Source organism: Castor canadensis, chromosome 2, assembly GCF_047511655.1.
Source record: "Castor canadensis chromosome 2, mCasCan1.hap1v2, whole genome shotgun sequence".
NCBI lineage: Eukaryota > Metazoa > Chordata > Mammalia > Rodentia > Castoridae > Castor > Castor canadensis.
In genome coordinates, this window is record NC_133387.1 from 140,698,987 (window position 1) to 140,722,644 (window position 23,658).

The window sequence follows — 23,658 nt, forward strand, 5'->3', positions numbered from 1 at the left end:
CAAATTGTTCACAGAAGCACAAATTCAAATGACTAATGAACATTAAAAGATTTCAAGTTCACTGGTAGACAGGCAAATGTAAAAAACGTAACAATGGGCTATCACTTTCCACCCAACAGATTGACAGCAATTAAAGGGTAGCAACACATACTACTGGTGGGAAGTAGAGAATACACTTCTTCATTGTTGATACAAATGGAGTTTGGTACGACATTTTGGAACACCATCTGGCATTAGCAATTAAAATGAAAAACGCACATCCTTTTAACTTAGCAATTCCATTCCAGGGAGTCTTTCTGATAGAATAAAAGGAATGTGTATGGATGGATATGTGCTAGGATAGTTATTGAAACATTATTCATAGTGACAAAAACAGAACATAGTTCCCATCAATAAGGGAATAGTTTAATGAATTGTGATTACCACTGTTATGGAAGATTTTACAGTTTTGCCTAAAAAAGGTGACTAAGAGGCATTCCTGTATGGTCTTGTTAAGTGAGAAAATCAAGAGGGAAATATATGTAATTCCTTGTTTAGAAAGAATAAGTTAAAGACCTTTCTTATCATTGTCATAATCATCACCATCATGAATCCGCACCCTAATGTGTATTTATGAATGACGGATGAACATAGAGAAAGCTTGTAAAACATATATCGATAAACATTTATAAAGAAATGCACTAGCCATACATGACCCAGGCATGGCAGTGCATGACGATAATCCCAGCACTTGGGCAGCTGAGGCAGGGGGATCAAGATTTGAAGGCCAGCAGGGGCTCCCTAGTGAAACCCTGTCTCACAAAAATAAAAAGAGGAAGAAATACATGAATTTGTAGTCATTAAATTATCTACAATGACTATCTCAGAGTAGAATTTCAGGTGAGTTTTTGGCATCCTTTTATCTTTACATATTGTTTAAAATTTTAGAATAAAACACATACAGAAGCAGGGCAGGGCATGCCTGTGAACCCAGCACTTGGGAGGTTGAGGCAGAAGGATTGCAAATTTGAGACCAGCCTACATAGACCCTGTCTTAAAAAACCAAAAAAAAAAACCCCAAAAAACCAACCAACCAACCAAACAAACAAACAAAAACCCCACATACATAAACAGGAAGAAAACCAGTGAGAAAAGAAAAACAAAACAAAAAAATAAATAAAACAACAACAAAAAAAATAAAACAAGAAAACCAGTGAGAAAAAGAATAGTCTTCATTATATGAAAAAATAGAAAGTGTCCTGAATGATTCTGTTAACCAACCAGGCTTCATCACCGGAATTTGACTTAGGAAACTCAAAAAAGGGAATTTCAAGCATCAGAAAGCCGAGTAAGGAAACCAGTTCCGAGTGAGAGGGCCTTGCTGGACTAGAAAGCTGCTCCCTATGATCACAGCTTCTGTGGACAGTGCTAAGATTGGCTCCCAAGGGAAATGATGATCAGATGAGCTTGCAATGTCTTCCTTTGGTGAAGGTGGAGTCTGGGGGGGGACCTGGGGATCAGCTCCTAGCAGGCATTGGTTAGTTTAAGTTCAGGTGATTCTCCTAGCCTATGTAAGTTCTGGAACAGGAACAGTGCACCTGGGGGAGAGGTTGGTGAAAGGAAGGCAATGATGCTGGGGGTGGGAGTGTGGGCAGAAGCCTTGTAGCCAACCAGACTGTAGATTAAATTTGGGCTCCACCGCTCACCTGTGACCTTGGACCTATTGCTTTGCCTGCCCAGGCCTGCTGTTGGCAAGGGATATGTGCTGGAGGTGGCCCAGCTGGTTGCGTGTGCAACAGGAAACACAGAGTCATCATCCTTGTGAACCCATTGCTCAGCTCAGTGTTTCAAGGAGGGACAAACATCACTAGGTGAGCCATGGAGGGCTGTTTCTTGATGACAGAGTTTCAGAAAAGCCTGGACCGAGAGGCATTGAGTCTCCTGTGCCCCTTGCCTTCTAGACCTGGCTTCTTGGTTTTTTTCCTCCCCCACCCCTTTGGTAAATTCTTTTGGATTGGACTTAGGTGAGTGTTATGGACTGAAGGTATTCTTCCTGAATTCATGTGTGGAAACCCATCCATACTGCATGACTATATTTGGAAAAGGAGTTAGTGAAGGTTAAATGAAGTCATAAGGGTGAGGTCCTTGCAGTGTCCCCATAAGAAGAAACAACAGAGAGTGTGCTCTCTGTCCGTGTGCACACACCAGGGAAAGGCTAAGTGAAAAGGCTGTCCTCTGTGAGTAAGGAAGAAACCCCTGCCAGAAACGGAACTCTGCCAGACCTGATCTTGAACTTTCCAGCCTCTAGAACTGAGGGAAGTACATTTCTGTTTTTGAAGCCATGCAGTCTGTGGCAATTTGTTATGGCAGCCTAAGCAGACTAATACAGTCAGGCTTGAGTTGTAAATAATATGATTCCTTCATTCCACTGTGTACTGACAATATGCTTACAGCACTCGTGACCTTCAGCATGCTTTGGACCCAGCAGGGAGACAGATGAGTAAATAGAACTCAAGCTCTGCCTGACAAATGTACTTCTGGAGGAAGAGAATGACATAGAGACCCAGTGCCTGTGACTCAAGATTTGCTGATGAGGGTCTCCCCCAAGTATGTTTTCTTTGTGTCTAGCAGTGTTTTAAAAATTGGTAAAGCTCACATAAAAATCTAGACTTCTGTCTTCTCTTGAAAAAGTCAGTCTCTGGTAGTACTGGTCCTGCATTTCCAGAAGGCAGCCACTGGATGGCACCGAGGAGCAGCTGCTGCCTTCAGAGAGACATTGCACTCTCAGCCTTCCACTGTCCCTATGGCTTCTTTTATCTCCTTGCTCACCCAGATGTTCCTCACTTATGTCACCTTTTGTTTGAGATTCCTGGGTATAAACTTTTGCTTTCTTAATGTTTGTAAGCATGTACAATTGTTTGTGAATTCCCTTCACCCCATGTTAGCCATTGAGTCAGGTTAACCCAAACTAGGTCCAAAGTCAAGATGCCGACTGTAAAGGTCTGTTTTGTATCAGAGACTCAGGAAATGTCAGAGCTGGGAGGAAACTTGGAGGGTCATGCAGTCAACACATCTTGCTTTCCAATGTGGACACAACAATCCAGACAGGTGAAGTCTCCTGCCACAGGTCATATAGCTGGATAGTAGGTAGCAGAGCGAAGAGAGGAACGTGAGATTCCCTGCTGATTTTCCACTCTGATTAAATGTTGTGTTTTTTTTTTCCCCTTCCATTATCTTTGTAGAAAAAGGAAAGCAGTAGCTTGCCACATGGATTTAGGGAAGCATTGTCACGTGAGATTCAATCCATGCTCAGGCCCTTTTCTTTATACTGTCAGAGAGATTGTCAAAAGAAAATTATGGGAAAGTGCTAGCCGTGTATTATGGCTTCCAAGCCCACAGATGTCCCCTGGCAAAACTGAAATAAAATTGGAAGAAATTAAAACTCATTTTGTTTTCCAGTCCTTGGTAATAAAATATTCTTGCTGCGGATGAGTGCTCAGCTCAGTCCCCTCCCCCTTATTACTAGACAAAAGCAGAGCACAATAAAAATAGAAACGAATGCAGAAATCTGCTCCCATTTCTTCCTTTGTATACCAGTGTTTTTGTTGGTCAAATCACATTGTGGAGTGTCCATCACAGTGGCTTGTCTTAGAGGCCCCAAAGTAACTATCAAGGATGTAAAGGGATGGTCCTTTGTAAAGCAGGATTGCACGAAAGCCTCATCTCTTTGAATTCCTTCATCCCCAAATTGTTGGTGGAAGGAGCAGTTAAGCATTAAAATCCATTAAAGAATGAACAAGATGAGAAACCATATTCTTGACATTTGGTGGTTAAAGCTATGGGTTTGAAGCCAGACTTTCTGGGTTCGAATCCCAGCTCTGTCATTAACTAGCAGTCTAACTTTGGGCAAGATCCTTTGCTTGTTGGTTTCTTATTGGTGCAACAAAAGTAATGCTACTGGTCTCTGCCTTCCAGAGTTATTTTTGAGGACTCAGAATACGAAGTCCAGTGTCTGGCCTCATAACTGGACCATTGTGGCAGGTGACAAAGACTTTCTCCTTGACCACACTTTAATTGGGCTCCTCTGAGCCTCTTCTCAACTCTGTGTGACCTTGGGTTTCTATGTCTGTGTCTATCCCTGTCAAGTCAGTTTAGGGGGAATCCCCCACCCTTGACATTTTATCACCCTGGTCTGCCTTCAGCAAGAATTCTCTTACATGGGTTTAGCACAAATCCCCCTACTGTGATGTTTCCTCTGTGATTTTTCATCTTCACTAGTCCCTTCACTCTGCTCCTTGGCTCTAAATTCCCACTTGTCCTTGTATTTGTATTGAGCCTCACCTTTCTCCCCCTTTGCACTACCTCCATCACCATAGTTTCAAAGAAAAAATCATCCTTGCCATTTACAAAAGTGCAAGAATAATTTTTTCTTTAGCAAGAGAAGGGGGTGGTGGTGTTGAGATTCAGGCGAGTTTAGGAGAATTGATGAGGACCTGATGGGAATTTTGTTTTCAGTAGGAGGAGAATGAGGCAGACAGCAGATTTGGGAGTCTGGGGCTGGCTGCCTGCTGCCCTCGTGGACTTCTACAGCCTAGTATGGCCATGATGTGCTCAACCTCTCACCCCAACTTTGTAGGTTCAGAAGTTTGATTTATTAGAGCATGCAGGAGTTGATTAGGTACAAGAGTGAGGGAACTTCCCACAGAGACCCCTGTTTCATATGCACCTGAATCCCGGTCAAGTCATTCGATCACTAACTCTTGGTTTTCCTCTATGTAAATTAGGGATAACAAAAGCTGCTTTTTGGGTTTTCTGATGATGTGAAATATAATATGTTGAAATCTTGGAATAGCCAAGTGGCCAATAATTCATCACTATTCATTGGGCTCTGGAGATTGGATCTAATCATCAAATTCCCAAGAGCCAGATCTATAAACCAGGGTGTGAATTAGTTAATTGATAGGAAGTGAAATGCTTTCCAGGTATGAAAGACTCAGCACTGTACCCCAGGATCATGCTTTTCCTGTCATATTTCCTGGCACAGTGGGTCAATAATGTGAAGGCTACCTGACTAGTGGCACAGCTGCTGGCATCCTGTCCAAGTCCCACACTCACTGCACACACCTACAGGCCAGTTACTGCAAGTTCCTGCTATTCTTGGCCCCAGGGATGCTTTTTTGCCAGGAGGCATCCTAAGCCCAGATGCAGAGCAATATGGAAGTAGCTGAGAGTCATTACTCCTCGAGAAGCTCCCAGCCATCAACTAACTAGCCCCTAGGTGAGGATAACTCTTCAGCGTGTTCTCTATCATCTCCTAGAGCTTCATAGAGTAACAGCTCAGTTGACCAGTGCATCTTGCTGGATAACACACCCCTCATTGGCTGCTTTCCCCACCATCTCATTTCCCACACTGCTTGCACTTTAATCCTGTCTCAGGGTCTGCCTCAACCTGACATAAAGATTGATGGCCCTACAGGTGTCCAAAATTGTGGTGGCATTCCTGGGGTGGATCTGAGAGGTGCACTCATATGCTCCCTTTGGAATAACATCAGCTTCCTGTAAGAGGTGGTAACAGCTGTTCTCCTTGAGGGAGATGCAGTGGACTTCGTGCTATCTCCAAGGTATAGACTGATCAGCAGTCAGCTGATGTGGTCCTTCTTATCTGCTGCATCAAGCTTCATCCCTGGCATGTTCTTCTCTTATCCTGGGATCTGAGGATCTCTTTGGAGTTCACAGCCCTTGCATGAATGAGCGCAGATTTTCTGAACTAGAGGGGGCTGCACTGGGGAATTTGAGGACTTACTTGATGAGAAGGACAGGGAACCTTCTGAGAGTTGTCTTGAAAGGAGAAACCCGGCATGGTGTGGGAAGATGGTCTTTGTTTCCTAAAAGGAGTGTTGAGATAGGGGCCCAGGAGAGCTTAGGCAAAAAAGGGATTTATATTGTTGGATCAAGGGCAGTGTATAGCTCTTCATACGTACTTTCTCATTTATTTTTTGCACAAGCCTGTGGGTAAGCCTTATTACCTAATTTCACAGATAAGGGCTTGGAGTCAGAATGGTTAAAAAGTTGCCCAAAGCCAACGTGTGTGCTGGGATTGGGTTGGAGCCTTGCTGGTGTTCTTGGAGGCTTGATGAGTGACAGGGTGGATCAAGGATGGGATGCAGGAGGAAAATGCGGTCACATGTGGGGGTTGGGGGGCTTAGAGGAGTTGGGAGGCCAGAGATTAGACTGCTGGGCTGACATTGTGGATTGAATCTTTGTACCTTTGCTAGACTGATATAGGGATATGGAGAATGAAAGATGGAGTAGTGTGTGTATGTGTGTGTGTGTTTGTGTGTTTCTAAAAGAGAAGCAGAGAAAGAGAGAGAGAGAACGATTAGATAATTTTCTGTACTTTCTCCTGTGTTCTAGCTTAGAGTCACTTAGTCTTCCTCCAAGAAGATTCTTGAGCCTGGGCTTCAAGTCCAGAGACTCCATGGTCTATTGGTACTGATCCCATTCTCTTCTTTATGAGGGAGGCCACTGGGTGCTCTGGCTGGGGTTCCTCAGACATGAAACCATTTGAGCTGGAGGTTGTTCAATTAAAGCTCTTCAACTTACAGATGAAATGAGGTTCAAAGAGGCCATGTTGATTCGTTCACATTCATGGAGAAGCAGAGCTGGGTCAGAAACTAGTTATTCTGACTTACTAATCCATACAATGAACGGATACTGAACATCTTCTCTGTGCCAGCACTGTGCTAGGCCCCCCAGACCCTGCAGGAACTGGCTTTTTAGGAACATATTCAAATCCTGTCATTTCCATTGGAGCACAAGATTTCGTTTTCGTCACTGCTCTTTTCTTAACTCATCTCTAAACACATTCTGTGCTCTGGGCCCTGTTAGGGGCAGTGGAGGAGTCAAGGGAGTCTTTGCATGCAGAGGTCATTAGTGGGTAGCCTCCCCATTCCTGGGTCTCCCTGGGTGGCCACTCCTTGCCCCCTGTCCCTGGTGGCTGGTCTCAGACGTGCTCACTGCTTGCCTCATTTCCAGCTGTCTGCTTGCTCCCCTCTGTTCCACCACATCCACGTTCCTAGCATTTGTCATTCTTGTTGGCAGCCTCCAGCATCCCACTCTGCCAACTCACTCCTGGGCCGTCTCCAGTCCGACTCTTTCCAAAGGATTAAGCAGCTTGTCCAAGGTTACACAGCAATTCCAGCATTTAGGCCTTTGGACTAAAGATGGATTCACTCAGTGGGGAGCTCTATTACTTTTTGGAAACTTCCCTAAAATATCCCATATTCCACGTATGCATCCCTTCTTTAAAAAATTTTAGCTTTTACGATAAACTCAAATGCTTCATGTGTTTCTTTACTATTCTCTGCTTTTATTTTCTTTCTTTTTTTTTTTCAGATTTTTGAGACAGGGTCTTGGTATGTACCCCAGGCTAACCTTGAACTCAGGATCTTCCTGCCTCAGCAGACCCTGTGTAGGGCTGGAAATCCTTCCTACCTATCCCAGCCAGGCCACCTGGACTCACTTGGGCCTTCCCCGCACTAGCCCTATAGCTCACTCGAAGCACCCACCTGCTCCTCCTCCTCTCACAGGAACCATGTCTTGTGCTCATGTTGTCTGTTTGTGAAAATGCAAGGGCAGCGCTGCCTGGGAATCACATGGGCATTCTCACCAGGCTTCAATACAACCCTGGGACCAGGAGGCTCTGTTACAACACTTGTAACATGAGTTTGTGGGTAACAGTGGCTTTTCATATTGTCACTAAGTGTGCATCTCCATTTCTACATATCTGTTATGATGGGACCTCCAGAAATGTCTGCATCCTGTAATTTAGGATGAAGGGGCCCTGTCAGAGCACTGTTGGAGGAGGGCCATTCTTGGTTGTCACTGTAGGACCAGACCTCTCTAGGCTTGGTTGACAGACTTCAGAGCCATCCATAGGCTAGCTCCAGTGATACCCAGTAAAAATACTTTCCTCAACACCTGAAGACTTGGTTCTTTTAGGTATGAACCATTATGACACCTCTTTGTAATCCCAGTATCTATGGGGTAGGAACTTAATAAGCATGTGTTGAAAGCATGAGGTTCAGGTGCCTGTTAAATGGCGTTAGTCGTCTTTACCATAGAGTAAGGCAGTGTTAAGTCTTTCCCAGCAAATAAGCAGATAGCAAGGTTGGGCAGGGTGACTTAAGAGAGCTTTTGTCATCTTGGGAGTCATCTACATCATACCTACTTACCCCTTTAGTCAGGGGCTTCCAGTTGTATATGACTTGTTTTTATTCATCTTCAGGATCCCAGACAAGATAGCCACAAGTGGCCTAGCTCAGAAATTACAGGACAGAATGACATCCCCAACCTGTTAGTTTGTCATTCTCCCTGGGTACTGTCTGAAGAGCCGGTACCTAGTCCAGGTGTCACTTTCTGGGTCGCTGCTGCCTTCCCTGCAAGCAGACTCAGAAATGGAGGGGCTGCTGTCGTAGCTTCCTGTGAATCTAGAAGGCCTGTGGATGTTTCCCTGGTAATGTGACACAGTCCCCAGCTTGGGAAAAATGCTTATTAGGGAGTATGAATGTCCCTGCAGAACCCTGGGAGGCAAATGAAGGAAGGAGAGAAATAGGAGCTTGTCCAGCTCTGCTCAGGGATTTTCATTCTCTCTTAGTGAAAATGAGACCAAGGCTGACAAATCCATTAATCTCAGAAGACACAAGGAAAAGATTGCCATAAAGATGCACTGCTCAGCGTGAAGAGGAAACTTGGCAGATGAGGCTCTCAGACTCAGAGGCCATCAGACACGGAAGGGACCCTGGTGATCATCTGTTCTGGACTCTTTGTCTCAGAAGTGCATTGCTTCATTTCCAAACATTGGGGACCTTCTTATCTTTTTTAAAAATGGATTTATTAAGATATAATTCACATACCATATAATTGATTCATTTAAAGTATATAACCAGTGGTTTGGGGATGTTATATTATCTTTAAAAATTATGGCTCAATATATATAGCAAAAATTTCATTTAAATTATCTAAGTGTATAATTCAGTAGCAATAATTACATTCATATTGTTATGCAACTATTAACTGCTGTCTATTTCCAAAACCTTTTTTTTCACCCCCAAACAGAAATGCTAACTGTTAAATAGTAATTTTGGACTGGAAGTGTGGCTCAAGTAGTAGAGCAACTGTCTAGCAAGTGTGAGACCCTAGGTTCAAACTCCAGTACTTAAAACCCCTCCCCCCTCAAAATAAAACCCTAGTAATTTGCCATTTTCCCCTTTTCCCAACCTCTGGTACATCTAATCTACTTTCTGTCTCTATAAAATTGCCCATTCTAGGTAACTCATGTAGGTGGAATCATATAACTATATGTCTTCCTTATTTCACTTAGCATAGTGTTTCACAATTTTTCTATGTTGTAACATGTAACAAGTTCTGATGAACTTGATCCCCCTTTATGGCTGTATATACGTATACATATATACACATGTATCATATTTACCACATTTTGTTTATCCAGTCTTTTGTTGAATGAAAATTGAGTTCTACCTTTTGGCTGTTGTGGTTTAGATATGAGTTGCCCACCAGATGCTCATGTGTTGAAGGCTTGGTCGCCAATGCAGTGTTCAGAATTGGGGCTTTTGGAAAGTGATTGGGACATGAGGGCGGTGAACTAATCAATGGATTGATCCATTGATGGTTTTGTAATGGAATGAACTATTGGGAAATGGTGGAAATGTAGAAGTGAGACCTGATTGGAGGAAGTAGGTCATTGGGGGTGTGCCTTTAAAGGGTATATCTTGTCTCTGACCTCTTCCTTTCTCTGTCTTTTGGCTTCGTGGGTGCCATGAGGTGAACAGCCTCTGCTACATGCTTCTGTTGCCATGATATTCTGCCTCACCTCAGGCCCAAAGCAATGGAGTCAGCCAACCTTGGACAGAAACCTCTGAAACTGTGAGCCAAAACAAATGATTCCTCTTTTAAGCTGATTTGCTCAGTATTTTGTCACAGCAATAAAAAGTGTGTAGCACAGCTATCATGAACAAAACTGCAATGAGCATTGGTGAGAACATGTCTGTTCATCTCTGCTTTCGAATTCTTTGAGTGTACATCTAGGAGTAAAATTTCTGGGTCACGTGCTTATTCTGTGTTTAGATTTTTGAGGAACCACTACACTGTTTTCTGTAGCAGCTGCGCCATTTTATATCTCCGCTAGCAATGCACGAGGGTTCCAATTTCTCCATATCCTTGCCAAGGCTTATTTTCTATGTTTTTGGTTACAGTTGTCCCTTGTTATCTGTGGGGGATTATTTCTAAGATCTCTCGCAGATGCTGAAATCTGAAGCTGCTTAAGCCCCTTATGTAAAGTGGTGTTGTATTTTTATATAACATATGTGCATCCTCCTATATACTTTAAATCATCTCCAGATTTCTTCTAATACCCAACACAATGTAAGTGCTATGTGAATAGTTCGTATACTGTATTTTAGGGAATAGTGATAAGAAAGAAGTCTCTACATGTTCACTATAGATAAAGTTTTTAAACATATGTACAGATCTGGAGTTTGTTGAATCCATGGATGTGGAGGCACTGACTGTATAGCTGTCCTGGGAGGTGTGAGGTGCTATCTCATTGTGGTTTTGATTTGCATTTTTCTAATGATAAATAATGTCGAGCGTCTCTTCAGGTGTTTATGATCTATTCATATATCTTTGGAGAAATGTCTATTTAGGTTCTCTGCTCATTTAAAGGATTAATTGTTTGGAGAGAAGGTTCTCACTATGTTGCCCAGACTGATCTTGAACTCCTAGGCTTAAGTGATCCCTCCACTTCAGCCTCCAGAGTAGCTGAGTGGCAGGCACATACCACCGTGCCCAGAAATTTTTTTTTTATGACAAATAAAGGTTGTATGCATTTACCATAAAAACATGACATTTTGAAGTATGTACATTGTGGTATAGCTAAATGTAATTAAATGTAATTAACAGTGCATGGCCTTGTAGGCTTTTTATTATGGGACCCTAAGATCTTTTTTAGCAATGTTCAAGAGTACAGTGCAGTGTTATTAACTGTAATCTCCATGTTGTGCAGGACATTTGTCAAACTGGCCTCTGTGTACTGATTCTAGCTTTATTCTACATGGTCAGAGCACATGTGCTATATATAATTTCAGTCCTTTGAGTTGTGTGAGACTTGCTTTATGATTTCATGAGTGATCAATTTTGGTAAATGTGAAAGTCTGTAAAAACTTGGGGAAAATATATATCCTTACAATGTAGGGTTTAGAGTTTTTAAAAGTGAATTAGGTCAAGTTTGTACGTCATAGTGTTTAAGTCTTGGATTTTTTTTTTGTGCCTTTCCTAGAAATTGCTGAAAGAGGCATGTAAAATATTTCACTATGACTCTGGAATGTCTATTTCTCTTTAACTCTGTCAAATTTTGCTTCATATTTTTGAAATTGTGTTATTAGGTACAATGAGATTTAGAATTATTATAGCTTCCCGGTGGATTGAATCTTCATCAGTTTGAATTGTTCCTCTTTATCTCTACTAATACCTCTTGTCTCAGACTTTACCTTGTCTGATATTAATTCAGCACCAGTTTTTCTAAGGTTTGTGTGATGTGTGAGTTACTTTTTTCATGATTATAACAAAATTCCTGACATAAACAACTCAAGAGAAGGGTTTATTTTACCTCACAGTTTTAGAAATTTCGGTCCATAGTGGTTGGCTCTGTTGGTTTTGAGCTTGATGAGGCAGAATATCATGGCGGCAGGAGAGTATGGAAGGGGATCCTTCTCACTGCACGGCAGAGAGTGAGGAAGGGACTGGGGATCGAGGATAACCTTCAAAGTCACATCCCCAGTGACCTACTTCCTCCAGCGAGGTCTTACCTCCTAAAGTTTCCAGAACCTTCCAGACTGCCCACCATCTAGGGACCAGAGGTTCAGTACATGAGCCTGTGAGGGACATTTCATATTCAGATCACAGTATGAGCTGTGTCTTTTTCCTTCCTTAACCTTCCTGTATCCTGGTATTGAAGCATGTCTTTTATGAGCAGTATATACCTGGGTTTGGGATACTCTGGGCCTTTTGATGTTCTTTGTTTGTTTGGTGGCACTGGGGTTTGAACTCAGGGCCATGCTGGCTAGGCGGGTACTCCACCACTCAAGCCGCTCCACCAGCCGCTTTTGGACTTTTGATTGCTGTATTAGGATCATTTATAGTTAATATAATCGTAGACATATTGGGCCTAATTGTGCCATTGTACTTACTGTTTTATTTTGTCCCACTTATTCTGTGTTCCTTTTTCTCTCCTTTCTTGCCTTCTTTTCAACAAATCAAGTATTTTTTATATATTTCATTGATGTGAAATTCATATAACATAAAATTAACCATTTTAAACTGACCAACTTAGTGGCATTTAGAACCTTCTTATTTTGTATGATCAAGCCTCTATTCAGTTTCAATTCATTTTTATCACCACAAAAGGAAATCCCATACCCATTTTCCCCTTCCTCCATCCCCTGTAACTACAAATCTGTATCTGTTTCTGTGGATTACGGATACATCCGGTGTTATCATTCCTCCTCCACTAGCTTTTAAGTCATACATTTTTTTACTCTTCTTTTAGTGGGTATCTCAGAGATTACAGAACACATCCCTGACTTATTAGATTTCATTATTTACCAGTACTTTTTTTTGGTGGAACTGGATTTGAACTCAGGGCTTCATGCTTGCAAAGTAGGCACCATACTGCTTGAGTCACACCTTCAAACCATAAATTAGTACTTTCATTGCTTGCAGGGCAAAGAAAATATTTGAGAATACACTCCAGTTTTTGTCCCTTCAACCCTGCTGAAGGCCAAGGTTGACTTTCTAAGCTTGTAGACACCATTTCTGCTTGGTTTCTTGTCTGTTCTCCCTGAAGTGTTTACACATCACCAAGTGCTTCGAGGGGGAAAGTGTTGGCAGGGAGCTGAACTCACATCAGCGTCAGTGTGGTCCTTCTCTCTGAGATCCTGTCCCCTCAGTTTGGCTGACAAGATGTCTCTCTACTACCTTTTCGCCCAACTTTCTTTGGTGGTCTTTTGTGTCTTGTGTAGGCTTTTCAGATTCTCAGTGCAGGGCTGATCTTCCATAAGTTACCTTACCATTATCAAGAGCAGAAATCTGGTGCCTTTATTTTACAGCAAGGACACACAGCTCTGGAGGGGAGAAGTGCCTGCTCTAATGTCACACTGCTAATTAAAGAGATCTGGAAGTAGAACTCAGGTCTCCTGGTATCCATTCAGTATTGTCTACCACAGTAGGCTAGGCTACAGGACAGTCTCACTCTATCAAACACTCACCTCAGCCATCATTTTTTCACTTAAGAAATGTTTCTGGCCACCTGCCTAGTGCCAAGCACTGGGCAAAGAAGTAGAGATACATCTTTTCCCCATTTTCTTCTGCTTTCAAGAGTTTCTCTTTGGGTTTTTAGCAGATTTATTGTGATATGTGTATTGTGGTTTCCTTTGACTTTATGCTGGTTTTGTTCTCACAGCTTCATGAATCTATGGTTTAAGGGTTTTTGTCAGTTTTGAAAAATTCTCAGTTGTTGTGTCTTGAATTATGCCTTTTTCCTAATGCTTTTCAACCTGTCATTCACACTCTTAATTGCATGCAATATCTACAAGGATTATCCATCCTTGAAGTGGGGAACAGAGGTAGCCAAGTATTTTATTTAAAAAATAGGTGCTGGTCACAGTGGCTTACGTCTGAAATCCCAGCTACTTAGAGGCAGAGATCAGGAGGATTATAGTTTGAGGTCAACTCAGGCAAAAAGGTATTGATATTCCATCTCAAGTAACAAACTGGGTAGGTGGTATGTGCCTGTGATCCCAGCTATATGCCAGGTAGGTGGTACACAGTCCCAGGCTCACCCCAGGCAGAAAGCATGAGACCTTTCCTGAAAGATAACTAAAGCAAAAAAAAAAGGGATAGGTGTTTGGTTTAAGTGGTATAGCACCTACCTAGCAAGAATTAGGCCTGAGTTAAATCCCCAGTACTGAAGTAGGTTAGCTATATGTCACTGAGACAGAATAACAGTAGCTTAAATAAAATGCCTTCTTTCACTTTTACTTTTTTTTTTTTTTGTGGTCATCTCTCTTTTTTTTCTTTTTCATTTTTCTTTTATTATTCATATGTGCATACAAGGCTTGGTTCATTTCTCCTCCCTGCCCCCACCCCCACCCTCTCCCCCACCCAATACCCAGCAGAAACTATTTTGCCCTTATTTCTAATTTTGTTGTAGAGAGAGTATAAGCAATAATAGGAAGGAACAAGGGTTTTTGCTGGTTGAGATAAGGATAGCTATACAGGGCATTGACTCACATTGATTTCCTGTGCGTGGGTGTTACCTTCTAGGTTAACTCTTTTTGATCTAACCTTTTCTCTAGTACCTGTTCCCCTTTTCCTATTGGCCTCAGTTGCTTTAAGGTATCTGCTTTAGTTTCTCTGCGTTAAGGGCAACAAATGCTAGCTAGTTTTTTAGGTGTCTTACCTATCCTCACCCCTCCCTTGTGAGGGGTGCTTTTATCATGTGCTCATAGTCCAATCCCCTTGTTGTGTTTGCCCTTGATCTAATGTCCGCATATGAGGGAGAACATACGATTTTTGGTCTTTTGGGCCAGGCTAACCTCACTCAGAATGATGTTCTCCAATTCCATCCATTTACCAGCGAATGATAACATTTCATTCTTCTTCATGGCTGCATAAAATTCCATTGTGTATAGATACCACATTTTCTTAATCCACTCATCAGTGCTGGGACATCTTGGCTGTTTCCATAACTTGGCTATTGTGAATAGTGCCGCAATAAACATGGGTGTGCAGGTGCCTCTGGAGTAACAGTCTTTTGGGTATATCCCCAAGAGTGGTATTGCTGGATCAAATGGTAGATCGATGTCCAGCTTTTTGAGTAGCCTCCCAATTTTTTTCCAGAGTGGTTGTACTAGTCTACATTCCCACCAACAGTGTAAGAGGGTTCCTTTTTCCCCGCATCCTCGCCAACACCTGTTGTTGGTGGTGTTGCTGATGATGGCTATTCTAACAGGGGTGAGGTGGAATCTTAGCGTGGTTTTAATTTGCATTTCCTTTATTGCTAGAGATGGTGAGCATTTTTTCATGTGTTTTCTGGCCATTTGAATTTCTTCTTTTGAGAAAGTTCTGTTTAGTTCACTTGCCCATTTCTTTATTGGTTCATTAGTTTTGGGAGAATTTAGTTTTTTAAGTTCCCTGTATATTCTGGTTATCAGTCCTTTGTCTGATGTATAGTTGGCAAATATTTTCTCCCACTCTGTGGGTGTTCTCTTCAGTTTAGAGACCATTTCTTTTGATGAACAGAAGCTTTTTAGTTTTATGAGGTCCCATTTATCTATGCTATCTCTTAGTTGCTGTGCTGCTGGGGTTTCATTGAGAAAGTTCTTACCTATACCTACTAACTCCAGAGTATTTCCTACTCTTTCTTGTATCAACTTAAGAGTTTGGGGTCTGATATTAAGATCCTTGATCCATTTTGAGTTAATCTTGGTATAGGGTGATATACATGGATCTAGTTTCAGTTTTTTGCAGACTGCTAACCAGTTTTCCCAGCAGTTTTCGTTGATGAGGCTGCTATTTCTCCATCGTATATTTTTAGCTCCTTTGTCAAAGATAAGTTGCTTATAGTTGTGTGGCTTCATATCTGGGTCCTCTATTCTGTTCCACTGGTCTTCATGTCTGTTTTTGTGGCAGTACCATGCTGTTTTTATTGTTATTGCTTTGTAATATAGTTTGAAGTCAGGTATTGTGATACCTCCTGCATTGTTCTTTTGACTGAGTATTGCCTTGGCTATTCGTGGCCTCTTGTGTTTCCATATAAATTTAACAGTAGATTTTTCAATCTCTTTAATGAATGCCATTGGAATTTTGATGGGAATTGCATTAAACATGTATATTACTTTTGGGAATATCGACATTTTTACTATGTTGATTCTACCATTCCATGAGCATGGGAGATCTCTCCACTTTCTATAGTCTTCCTCAATCTCTTTCTTCAGAAGTGTATAGTTTTCCTTGTAGAGGTCTTTCACATCTTTCATTAGGTTTACACCTAGGTATTTGATTTTTTTTGAGGCTATTGTAAATGGAATTGTTTTCATACATTCTTTTTCCGTTTGCTCATTGTTAGTGTATAGAAATGCTAATGATTTTTCTATGTTGATTTTATATCCTGCTACCTTGCTATAGCTATTGATGATGTCTAGAAGCTTCTGAGTAGAGTTTTTTGGGTCTTTAAGGTATAGGATCATGTCGTCTGCAAATAGGGATATTTTGACAGTTTCTTTACCTATTTGTATTCCTTTTATTCCTTCTTCTTGCCTAATTGCTCTGGCTAGGAATTCCAGTACTATGTTGAATAGGAGTGGAGATAGTGGGCATCCTTGTCTGGTTCCTGATTTTAGAGGGAATGGTTTTAGTTTTTCTCCGTTAAGTATAATGCTGGCTGTAGGTTTGTCATATATAGCTTTTATAATGTTGAGGAACTGTCCTTCTATTCCTAGTTTTCTTAGAGCTTTTATCATGAAATGATGTTGGATCTTATCAAAGGCTTTTTCTGCATCTATTGAGATGATCAAGTGGTTTTTGTCTTTGCTTCTGTTAATGTGGTTTATTACGTTTATTGATTTTCATATGTTGAACCACCCCTGCATCCCTGGGATGAAGCCTACTTGGTTGTGGTGAATAATCTTTTTGATGTGTTGCTGAATTCGGTTTGCCATTATGAGGATTTTTGCATCAATGTTCATTAAGGAGATTGGCCTATAGTTCTCCTTTTTGGAGGTGTCTTTGCCTGGTTTTGGGATAAGTGTAATAGTGGCTTCATAAAATGTGTTTGGCAGTTTTCCTTCCCTTTCTATTTCATGGAACAGTTTAAGGAGGGTTGGTATCAGTTCTTCTTTAAAGGTCTGATAGAATTCAGCAGAGAATCCATCAGGTACTGGACTTTTCTTTTTGGGGAGACTCTTGATTGCTGCTTCAATTTCATTTTGTGTTATAGGTCTATTCAGGTGATTAATTTTCTCTTGGTTCAGTTTTGGATGATCATATGTATCTAGAAATCTGTCCATTTCTTTTAGATTTTCAAATTTATTTGAAAATCTAATGATGATCCATTCTTCATTAAGTAATGAGTTATTTAGTTTCCAGCTGTTTCCATGTTTTTTGTCTTTACTTTTGTTGTTGAGTTCTACTTTTACTGCATTGTGGTCAGATAGTATGCACGGTATTATTTCTATTTACTTATATTTGCTGAGGCTTGCTTTGTGCCCTAGGATATGATCTATTTTGGAGAAGGTTCCATGGGCTGCTGAGAAGAATGTATATTGTGTAGAGGTTGGATGAAATGTTCTGTAGACATCTACTAGGTCCATTTGATCTATTGCATATTTTAGATCTTGGATTTCTTTATTGAGTTTTTGTTTGGGTGACCTATCTATTGATGATAATGGAGTGTTAAAGTCTCCCACAACCACTGTGTTGGCACTTATATATGCTTTTAGGTCTTTCAGGGTATGTTTGATGAAATTGGGTGCATTGACATTGGGTGCGTACAGATTGATGATTATTATTTCCTTTTGGTCTATTTCCCCTTTTATTAATATGGAATGTCCTTCTTTATCTCGTTTGATCAATGTAGTTTTGAAGTCTACTTTGTCAGAGATAAGTATTGCTACTCCTGCCTGTTTTCAGGGGCCATTGGCTTGGTAAATCTTCCTCCAGCCTTTCATCCTAAGTATATGCTTATTTCTGTCGGTGAGATGAGTCTCCTGTAAGCAACAAATTGTTGGATCTTCTTTTTTAATCCATTTTGTCAAACGGTGTCTTTTGATGGGTGAATTGAGTCCATTAACATTAAGCGTTAGTACTGATAGGTATGTGGTGATTCCTGTCATTTAGTTGTCTTAGTTGTTTAAAGATTTGATATTGTGTACCTAACTTGATGTTACTCTCTACTGTCTTGCTTTTTCTTATCCTGTGGTTTGGTGCTGCCTGCCTTTTCATGGTTAAGTTGGGTGTCACTTTCTGTGTGCAGGATCCCTTGCAGAATCTTTTGTAATGGTGGCTTTGTGGTCACATATTGTTTTAGTTTATGCTTATCATGGAAGACTTTTATTGCTCCATCTATTTTGAATGATAGCTTTGCTGGGTAGAGTATCCTGGGGTTGAAGTTATTTTCATTCAGTGCCCAGAAGATCTCACCCCACGCTCTTCTTGCTTTTAATGTTTCTGTTGAGAAGTCTGCTGTGATTTTGATGGGTTTACCTTTGTATGTTACTTGTTTTTTCTCTCTTACAGCCTTCAATATTCTTTCCTTAGTTTCTGAACTTATTGTTTTAATGATGATATGTCGTGGAGTAGTTCTATTTTGATCTGGTCTGTTTGGTGTCCTGGAGGCCTCTTGCATTTGTATGGGAATATCTTTCTCTAGATTTGGGAAATTTTCTGTTATTATTTTGTTGAATATATTATGCATTCCCTTCACTTGCACCTCTTCTCCTTCTTCGATGCCCATGATTCTCAAGTTTGGTCTTTTGATGGAGTCAGTGAGTTCTTGCATTTTCTTTTCACAGGTCTTGAGTTGTTTAATTAATAGTTCTTCGGTTTTTCCTTTAATTACCATTTCATCTTCAAGTTCTGAGATTCTGTCTTCTGTTTGTTCTATTCTGCTGGAGTGGCCTTCTGTTTTGTTTTGCAGTTCTGTTTTGTTCTTTTTTCTGAGGTTTTCCATATCCTGGCAGTTTTCTTCTTTAATGTTGTCTATTTTTGTCCTGAGTTCATTTATCCGTTTATTCATGGTGTTCTCTGTTTCACTTTGGTGTTTATACAGTGCTTCTATGGTTTCCTTTATTTCTTCTTTTGCTTTTTCAAATTCTCTATTTTTATTGTCTTGGAATTTCTTGAGTGTCTCCTGTACATTTTGGTTGACCCTATCCAGTATCATCTCTATAAAATTCTCATTGAGTACTTGTAGTATGTCTTCTTTTAAATTATTCTTGTGGGCTTCATTGGGTCCTTTGGCATAGTTTATCTTCATTTCGTTGGAGTCTGGATCTGAGTTTCTGTTCTCTTCATTCCCCTCTGGTTCCTGTACTAATTTTTTGCTGTGGGGAAACTGGTTTCCCTGTTTTTTCTGTCTTCCCGTCATTGTCCTTGGTGTTGTTACTGTCCCTGTACTGTGTGCAATTAAGTATTTTCTAGCTTGTAATAATAACAATGATAATATTTAGAATGGAAGAGTGAGCTGAGATGGAAAGCAAGAAGTTACAGAAAAGGGGAAAACAAATATACAGACAAGAGGGAAAAAGCAGAACAAAGTAACAGACAAGAGAGTTTCAAAGGTATAAACATGGAGTGTTAGTGTACTAATCGACAGCTGAACAGACATTAGACAGAGAGAGGATTGAAAATCAAAGATAAAAAAAATAAAAAATAAGTAAATGAAAGTAATATGTATATATAAAAATGAATTAAAATAAAATGGAAAATAGAAAATTAAAAAAAAAACCGAAAAAACTTCCAAGTTTATATGCAATGCAGTTTCAGTCTTAATAATTTGGGTGTCCGTCTCAGTCTCCAGTCCTGGAGTTGGTGCCTCAGATGTTCTGTAGTTGTCTCATCAAAGGGGATGCATAAAGTAGAACAAAACTACACACACACACACACACACACACACACACACACACAAAAGCCCCACCAAGTGTCCCCAGTTCAAATGCAATACAGTTTCAGTAAGTTTTTCAGCTTGCAGGTGTAATTCGGTTGTTCTCTCATCAAAGGTAGGGAGAAAAAAAAAAAAGCGTCTGGAGGCAGTTCTGAGAGTGGTATCTGCAACTGTGGCTTGCCTGCCTGCTGCTCTCAGCCTGTAGCTGGCGGCGTTATTTATGTAGATCTCTGAGGTGAACTTAGCACTCACCTGGTCCCACAGGCTTTGTTTGCTCAGAGTTCTCCTGTGCGGGAGCCTCTGCTACAGGCTTTCCCCTTTCCAAGCACTGGGAAAGGTGACACTGCCCCCGTGTTGTCAGGCCTGCTTGTTTATTTACAGTTCATGTGGGAGGTGGGTCTTCCCCCCTCTCCTCTGAAGTTTTCCTCCCACTGCCACTTTCAGAAGCTTTCCTGCTCCTGCTTACTGGGCGGTGCTGCTGCTCCTGCCAGCCGCCATGTTTGTTTACAGTTCACATGGGAAGTGGGTCTTCCCTCCTCTCCTGTGGAGTTTTCCTCCCTCAGCCACTCTCACAAGCTTCCCCACTCCTGGTTGCTGGGCGCGCGCCCTGCTCCTGCCAGAGCCTCTCCTGCCGCCCGGCTTGCTTATTTACAGTCCTGGGAAGGATTCCCTTCCCCCAATCTTCAGTGCTCAGGGCACCCCACCCTCTTTCCAGCGTGTCTTATCTGTTCTTACTGCTTATTACTCAGTTTCTCTTTTTTCCCCGGGTGGACGTCAGTCTGTCCAGGGGACTATGCTGCTCTGGCCCAGGCTTGTCTGTGGGGCTACCGCGGTACCGCGAAGCTCACCTGGTTCGCGTCTTCCCAAGCCATATGGGCGCCGGCCACTGGCGGCCCCGGGGGCCCTCCTCGTTTCTCTGTTTAATGTGAAGTGGAGATTCTCTGCACCGGCTGGAGATGTGGAGGGGTCATAGTTATGCCTTTTCTCAGTGATTATGCCTGCAAAGTGTGTCTCCAGCGTCTCTCCAAGATTTCACTATAGGAGGGTCGCTTTCTGCTTTCTACCTCTAGCCGCCATCTTGGAATCCTCTTCACTTTTACTTTTAACAGGCTGGAGGTGGGTATCCAAGATTTGAGATGGTGGTCTTCTCCACTGGGTGTTGCTTGAACCAACATGTCTTACTGTTACAGCTCTTCTCCAATCAGGATGGAGAAAGTGGGAAGACATAGCCACTCCCTGCAGAGTTTTCCCTAGGCATTGTATATCTCACTTTCTTTCATATTCCATGAGTGGAATTTGGTCACATGGCAACTGACTGCAAGGCAGGCTGGAAAATATAGCATTTTTTCTGGGAGGTCACTTCTTGAGCTAAAATTTAGGGATTCTATTGTGAGAGAAAAAGGATAATAAATACAGAGGGACAATTAGCAGTCTCTTCCAAAGTAAGGAAACACGATGAAAGGCAGCAGTTGAGGCCTCAGAGGAAGCTAGATAAAAACATCACAAAAGAAGTAACATTTGATGTTGGGGAGGACGCAGGAGAAAAAAGAACTCTTAAAGACTGTTGCTGGGGGTGTAAATTAGTGCCGCCACTATGGAAAACAGTATGGAGGTTCCTCAAGATACTAAAAATAGAACTGCCATATGATCCAATGATACCATGCTTGGTCATATATCCAAAGGAAAGTAAGTCAGCATATCAATACCTGCACCCCCATGTTTATAGCAACACTGTCCACAATAGCCAAAATATGGAATCAGCCTAGGTGCCCATCTGATGTAAGGGTAAAGAAAATGTGGTACATAGACACAATGGTGTTTTTTTTCAGCCATAAAAAAAAAAAAAAGAAAATAAAATTTTGTTGTTTTCAGGAAAATGGATGGAAATCATCATGTTAAATGAAACAAGTGAGACTTACATAATTGTATTCTTACAAAAATAAAAATATTGCATGTTCTTTCTCAAGTGTGGAACCTAGACTTAAAAAACAAAATGAATGACTTGAGTGTAAAACAGAGGAACATTTTGGGAGTGGGAACCAGCAGGAAGAGTGAGGGTGAAAAGAAAGGGTGAAAGAAGGTTAAATACGATTGAAGTACATATACATGTAGGAAAATGGAATAATGAAACCTGTTAAATTGTACAATTAATGTATGCTCATAAAAATGAAAAACACTTAAAAAAAAGAAGCAACATCTGATTGGGCATTGGAGGATGAAGAGGAGTTCATTGAGGAGAAAATGATCAAAGAGCACTCCAGGCAGAAAGACTGGAAGGAACATTTGACTTCCGAGTGCAGAGCCACGTTTTCATTTCTCGAACCTCAGTGACTGGCCTGTATCGACTACTATAGATGTTGTTGAACAGAATCTACTGTGAGGGCAGAAAGATGGAGACTAAGGGCCAAGAAGAACTAGAAGGGTAGCAGTAAGTACCACAGTAAGGGCAGGGAGAGGAGGATGCATTTGTAGAGGACCCTCGGTATCTGTGGGTCGCTCCACGGAGACCTCTCGAGAAAAGCCGTGCCTGTTCAGGATGCAGAGTGCTCAGTGCTGTACTCAGATACTGGATTCATTTTTTCCCAAATGGTGCTCAACTTCCCTAAAAGACATGCACCTTTCAACAAATCTGAAGTTTTTATTTACCACTCCAATTATGAACACTCACTTTTACCTTGCTTTTTGGGCATCATTTGCTTTTTTTTTGGGAGGCAGATTTTCACAAAATGAAGTGCTGGGAAACACTCAGCAGATCACAGAACGATTTAAACACAACTGATGATGACGAGGGCCTGACAGAGCTTCTCCACACTCACTGAGCTTCGACATGCATGTGGGAATGAAAATGTTTTGTTTTTAAAATGCCTTCTGATTTTTAAGATTTATTATTATTTTTTGACTGCTATTGGTTAAAACTATGTAATTAAATCCTTGAAGAGATTTAAGGTGAAAATCAGCTACCAAATTGAAATTGCTGTGTAGGCAGCTGGTGATAGCCTGGGCAGAAGTGGGGATGAGAAATTGGGGTTTGGGACTGTTCTTGAACTGTGACCATTGGGGTTGTTGGAGAGTGTACTTTCTTCTAAGTGAAGTATTTTGTAAGTAAAGAGGCCAGGTGAGGCTGAACCTTTGCAATGGAAAGAAAGAACCAGTAGGCAGCCAGGACTTGAGTATTGGGTCCCCAGAGGGCTATTTGACGTCCCTGTCCCTTATAAAGTGTGGACCACTTCCCACCCTTATCCTTCCCCTTGCCCTGGCCACACCAACCTTCCTGTGATTTGTTTTTCCCTTGACACTTGCTGGCCTTCCCTTAATAATTAACTTCATAATAATTAATATAATAATAATTAACCTCACAAAAGTATTTAAGGCAGTATTCTAGCTTGATTTTTATTATACAAGTAGTGCTATTCACACACTTAAAAACATCAGAAAATGCAAACAAAAGAAAGAAGATTAAAATCATGTATAATTCTCCCATCTATGTAAATGTTTTTGGTAAAGACCTGGATAGACTTCATCTGTGCTTTCTCCCTCTCTGATTGTATTATACTATATTGCATTGTATTACGTATATATGTGTATGTAGTGTACCGGAGGGATACACTGTGACATTTACATATGTGCTTATAATATTTCTTAATTAGATTCATTCCCTCCCTTTTCTGATGATATTTATGAGCTCTTACTATATGGCTGTTACTATTCTAAGTTTTATACCTGCATTTCATCATTTAAGCCTCATAGCAATTTGTAAGGTAGTGATTATTTTCCCAGTTTTACAGATGATGAAACTGAAGTCCAGAGAACATTTGAAACTTACCTAATCATTCACATAGTTTCATTCTAACCTATACATACATACAGGCTTGCTTTAAACTTTTGATAATGAAAAAATTTCTAATTTATACAAAAACAGAGAAAAGAAGATTAGTGAGGTC